The following is a 6,132-nucleotide window of genomic DNA, read 5'->3' as shown; positions in this document are numbered from 1 at the left end:
GGGTTTATTTGCATAAAAATGCAACAAAAACAAACAGTTTGTGATTCAGGAAAATAAAAACCCAACAAAATCGTTGAGATGACTAATCTATTAAGCCATTTAATCTTTCAATTCTCTCTCAAGTGCTCTTTCTTTGTTCACTCTTTCTAACTTCAATAACAGTGGCTTCTTTGTCTTCCTTGTTCCCCTCTGTTCAATTCAATTTCTCAATATTTCTACCATTTTTTAGGTTTTTTATTTAATTTTTAATTTTGTACATAATCAAATGAATGAACGAGATGTGTTTATGAAACGGGATTGATGAGAACATTGAGAAATTCTGAAAAATGGAGAGCGGCGTATAGAAAAAAATGAAGGTCGTTTCTCTCTCATGATAACTGTTTTTTTTTATTAAAGAAACTGTTCTTTTTTATTTTATTTATTTACTTTATTTGTCAGTCGTTGGATTAGTGGCAGGATGATGGCAGAACAAATATAACGCAGAAGATGATCCTGATCCGTAGTTGTTTAGGTATGTACCTCGATCAATGTCATGTCATATTAAATGCTAAACAAATTTTGCTTAGAGGGTACTGATACCCAATCAAACTACAAGGTATAATTCACCTAAATATATTTAGTGCTATACATATGCGAGCTTTCAAGTTTACTCTCTATATAGAAATGGGTTAAATAAATTTTCGCAAATTTTGCTTTTTAATCTCCTATAAAATGAAATGTAATGTTTTCATCCTAGTCAAATTTTCCGTTTTGGTTTTAGTCCTTGATGTTAGGTCAAATATTTGTTGAACGATAGAATCTCGCGTCAGTTAATAATAATTTAGCATATTATTTTTATTAAATAAATTATAATTTATTTATTTTGTTTTAAAAACAGAACTGACTAATAGTTGAGTTGTGTAGCGCCACGCCAAGTTGTGATCCGAGTGGGAGCATCAAAGTCATGGAACAAGAAATGACTAATAATTATTTTAATAAAACCATAAATTCCTATATCTACTGTTCCTTTAAAATTGGAATCCCTGCAAACTATCCATCTCACGTTAATTAAGGTGACACAATAACTCTTGATTGTTCTTAAGCTGAACGGATATGAAGCATTGAAGACGTATAACAAATATGCTGACCCTTCATTAAGGTGATACACAATAAAACTTCATTAAACAAATTTGTCTCATAACAAGTCAACTTTCAAACGTAGCCGCGGTTCTCACCTTCGAGATATTCAAGCTCGACATATGATAACAAACATAAATCGTATAGGAATAAAATGGTAAATAAAAAGATGGAATTGGGAAAAGAAAGGGTAAAGAATGTGTCACACTCACTTCTAATTCAAGAAGGAATGATTAGCCAATAGCAATCGTCATAATGGCAAGGAAGCCGTTGATAAAATTTAATAAAAAAAAATATTAATCCAAGAACTCATAGAATGAGAGACACTCTCATACACACACAAAGGTTTATTTTTATCAAAATTCTACTCATCTTTCATTCAAGGATTGTGACTTCTTTATAAAGGTGAATGTCATGCTGAATTTACAAGGAATAGAAATTAGAAAGATAGCAATAATTCAGCCGATAATAATTCTACAATAATGCCTAGGAGGTAACAAAATGAAAATAATTCATCCTTTAAGGATCTGAATAATAGCACTTCAATGCTATTTTATGGGTGCAACTCCATTCTCATCCGTTGCTTATAGAACTTGTGCCAATTTATCTTCTTTAATATTCCATGATTTCTTTTCAGCTATTTTTTTAATCATGTCCTCCACTCCAGCCCATTTTAAGCCATGAAACAGGTGGAATTTGCTCTCGAGTCAAACATACAAAATGTAGATAATTTTGTAAGCTTTCCAACGAATTAAAGATCACCTCAATATAACATCCAGAACTCCAGATATAGTAAAAACAAAATAGACATATAATGATCTACGAAAATAACATTTAGAACCAAAATTAATTCGATTTTTGTGTTCCATATGTTTAGGATAAAAAATGTTTAGGACAATTGAAAATTTGAAGTGCAAGTTTAGGATGATTGTTTTAATATTATCTATCTTTAATAGCTAACAAGTACTGTACTGATATTATAGTTGATTTGCATACCCAGATTTAGTGACCAGTTTTTGAATGGAGATTGGTGCATGTGAGTGAAGCTTATCTCCCTTTGGTCCACGGAACAAGGTGGCGAGTCGGGAACAAATTAAAAAGGTTGTGAGGATCATGGAAGGCGGTGGACTGGTGGTGGCTCAATGATCAGAAAGTGAGCAAAAGAAATGCAGGAAAAGCTATAAAGCAGTTTAAGAGTGTGGGTTCTCTTACCGCAATATCACTACCCGTGTTCAGTCACTCAAGCAGATTAGTCTTGATATGGTACTTAGGCAAATGAATGCTAAATAATGCATATGGTCACGGTATGTATTGATAGTGAGTAAGGTTTATACACAAATTTTTAATATCGTTTATCATAATGTATCTAGCAAGTAGTTTACAGTTGACTAAGAATGTAATAGAATCACAATAGCTAGCTGTAAACAGTCGTAAGACTCACTGGCAGTTGCGAGTCACCCTCGAGCAGTGGCGTTGCCAGGACCCTGGCTCAGGATATGCAAACATTTTTTTTTTGTTGACACTGAGAGAGTGATAAATACCACATAAAAATCCACACACAAAGAGGAGATAAATGGTTAAATCAAGCTTAAACACGAATAACCACAAAGAATGTGTAGCTTAACAATCTTGACATTTATGGTTAAATCGGGCTCTAATATATGAGTGTAGACATTTTTTCTGTCAAGTTTTAATGACTAGAAATTCGCTTCTAAAAGTGAATAAGTGAAAAATCTGAGGTTCAAATCTCATACAGTGCATACTACAATATCTCTATCAGCTGAGTTAAACTCACGTGACTGTGTAAACTTTTTAAGATCAATTAATAATTATTATAATGTATATAAATTAAAAGATACATATTTAAATTATGAAATTTTAGTATATGTTTATTAAATTAGCTAGGACATTTTTTTTAAAAGGAAAACTATCTAGTGTAGAATTTGAATTATATATGTATGTCAAATTGCGATAACCTTAGAATAGAATCATTTTTACAATTTGATAATAATAACTAAATAACATGCGAATAATGCATAGCACACTGACACAATTCCTTCAGTCAAATAAAATACTCCCTCCGTTTCTATATATAAGACCCTTTTGTCAAAATCACGGGATTAAGATAGTGGATATTTGTATTAAAGTTGTTTGTAATCATTATTATTTTTACAATTTTATCATTTAAGAAAGAAGGTTAGTTTATGTTTTCAACATGTTATTTATTGTCGATTGAAGAAAAAGATGTATAATAAATAGGGGCATGTATGTAAAGAAATAATTAATGTAATTGGAAATAACAAAGGGGTCTTATAAAAAGGGACAAAAAAAATTCTCAAAAGGGTTTTATAATTAGGGACGGATGGAGTATAATGCAAGGCAGTCATTTACACAGTTTAATGAGAGAGCAAAGATAGAGGGTTCATAGTTAAATTTTCAGGGGGTTCATTCAACACAAAGATAGAAAATTAGGTGCAAATATAAAATTTGAGGATGCAGCTGCATCCCCTGGCCCAACGTGGGTCCGCCACTGCCCTCGAGAGGAACCTGCAATAGCAGGTCACCACTTGCTACTGGAAATGCAAGTGGTGTAACTAGATTGGTTTTAGACAAATGTTTATGAGTTATGACAGTAGATAAACTCAAATAAGGTAATTCAAACAGGCTTAAATATGCATTCAAATGTTTTCTCATGACCCTTTTGAAACGATTATCTTCACGATTGTTTTAGTGATGGGAACTCATCATGAATATAAAGGAAATGAAAGAGAAACAATGGCTTTATTAAGCTTAGACTGTATCTACTATAACAACAATGCAGGACATTCTTCTGTTGACTGTTGACCATATTATTCATGGAATGTATCAAACACCGTTATTGATAGAATAGGAAGTAAAGAACCTCATTATGTCACAGATGGTAGGATCCAAAATGGAAGAAGATAGCATTTATTGCTTTGATGCTAGGTTGCCCCTAGAAAATATTCTTTGGAGCAACGTCAAAAATCCTGCATAACACTTTTCAGCTTGGTGCTCATATGCTGATTATGTCAGTTTGTTTAAGTTCCTATCACTTCAGTTTGTTTTAGTTTGAGGGCGTCTTCTAGGGTGGGAGAGCTTAATAGGTCTCCCACTGTGAGAGAGTGAAAAAGCAGCAAGTGCACCGTACACCCTCCCACACCTTATCAATTTCTGTTCTCTCTCCTTTCTAACTCCTACAAATTCTCTCCCTGTTTTTTTCTCCAGCAACACATGGAAATGTTTTCCGAACACAGTTCTCAACAGAACCATTTTATATCAATTACTGCATTATTTTTCCAGAATTTTTCTAGTTCTTAAGTTTCAGCCAAAAATCTTTTTAACTTTTTCACTGTTGGAATAAGAAACGGTTCTTCAAGAGAACCATGGATCTAAACTTAAGATGAATACCCATTATATATATTATCAAATAAGCAAAATTGTTTCTTCAAGAGAAGTATGAATCTGAACTTTACTGGAAAGTACCAGTAGGGTAGTTTGACAATAAGTTTCAAATTCAATTGAAATGTTCAAAGAAATTTCCATAATTAGAATAAGAAATGTTTAAAAAATTAGATGCAAAAATGTTTCTTTTTCTTCAGTTGATGAATGAGCAATAAAGGGCTACGATGATAATGGGAGGATAAACGATGAGCATGAAATTGCGGCAAATATGTTTTTAGATTTGTTTCTTAGCTGATAGGATAATGATTCTTTCCACAAATCTTCAACAGTGCAAAGATGGAAGATGATTATTTCTACAAGGGTGGATTTGGACAAGGAAAAACCAAGAGGAGAGAGAATAGAAAACGTGAGATGAAATAAAATGTATTTAGTGTTGTTAGAGTATGATAGTAAATAAATATTTTTACTCTCCCACGGTGATAGACCTATCTTAACTGATTAATGTTTCCAACTTTACCTTTTCTTTTTTTTCTTTTTTTTTTGCCTATTCTTTCTTATGCTTTCGAATAAAATATCGTTTTATTATCTATAGCTGACTACTACGCTTAAAATGACACGAAGTATGAAATATGTGAGTTGTGACAATTGTCTTCTCACGTGATTAGAGGGCATTTATTAAGTTGCGATTATGATTTTTCTTGTCTTAACTGTCCTTTGTATGATAAACTCTGATTTTTTTTTAACAGTTAGCATTTTGCTGTCAAATGTAATGCAGGAATTTGTGTTAGGGTAACTTTTGCCTTTGGATTGTAACCATACTATGGTGTTTAGTCTGAGCATATCAGTATTCTGTGAGATTGCCTTTTCCTTTCCGTTAACTTGTCGAGACTATTCATAATCTGTTGTTTTCTGAATGTTAGTTCGTTACTTGTTTGAGAGGTCAAGGTTATTCCTATTTCCCTCATGTTCCTTTCGTTAGACCTACAAAATGGAGAGTTTACTCAAGGATATAGAGTTCCAATCTATAATTAACCAAATCAATTCATTTAGTTATTATGTTACTCAGTCTCCATTCTGATGTCTCTATAGACACTAAAGTAAACATTTCTACAAATTCATTTCCTCTCACTTTGCTCTCTTCTACTATACCCATAATATACAACACTTTTATTAACATCTATGGAATCTATAAAACAAATTGTTGTTTTCTTATCTTTAAGGCGCACATATCGGCAAACATGAAAATGATAGTTTCTTCGCCTATAAAATCATGTCATGTTGCATATTCTTGCATTGAAACACTTGTACTATTTAGCACTTCTCTAGAGGGAAAGCTAATGTATACGGTGGTTACCATTTAAGAATGGATAAGAAAGCTAATATATATGGTGGTTACCATGTAAGAATGGATACATGTGCAATTTTTCCAGCAAATAAGATGGTGAATTTGGGATTATATACAACCATTTTATTTGGAGCGAATAAGGTGGTGAATTGGGATTATATACCGCGAGTTCTTATCTATACTATTATACAGCTATTTGAATTAACTTACAAGGAAAAAACAATTTTTTGCCAACACAAGTTGATCTA

The sequence above is a fragment of the Medicago truncatula genome, chromosome 3, assembly GCF_003473485.1.
Source record: "Medicago truncatula cultivar Jemalong A17 chromosome 3, MtrunA17r5.0-ANR, whole genome shotgun sequence".
Taxonomy (NCBI): Eukaryota; Viridiplantae; Streptophyta; class Magnoliopsida; order Fabales; family Fabaceae; genus Medicago; species Medicago truncatula.
This window is presented reverse-complemented; position numbering follows the sequence as displayed.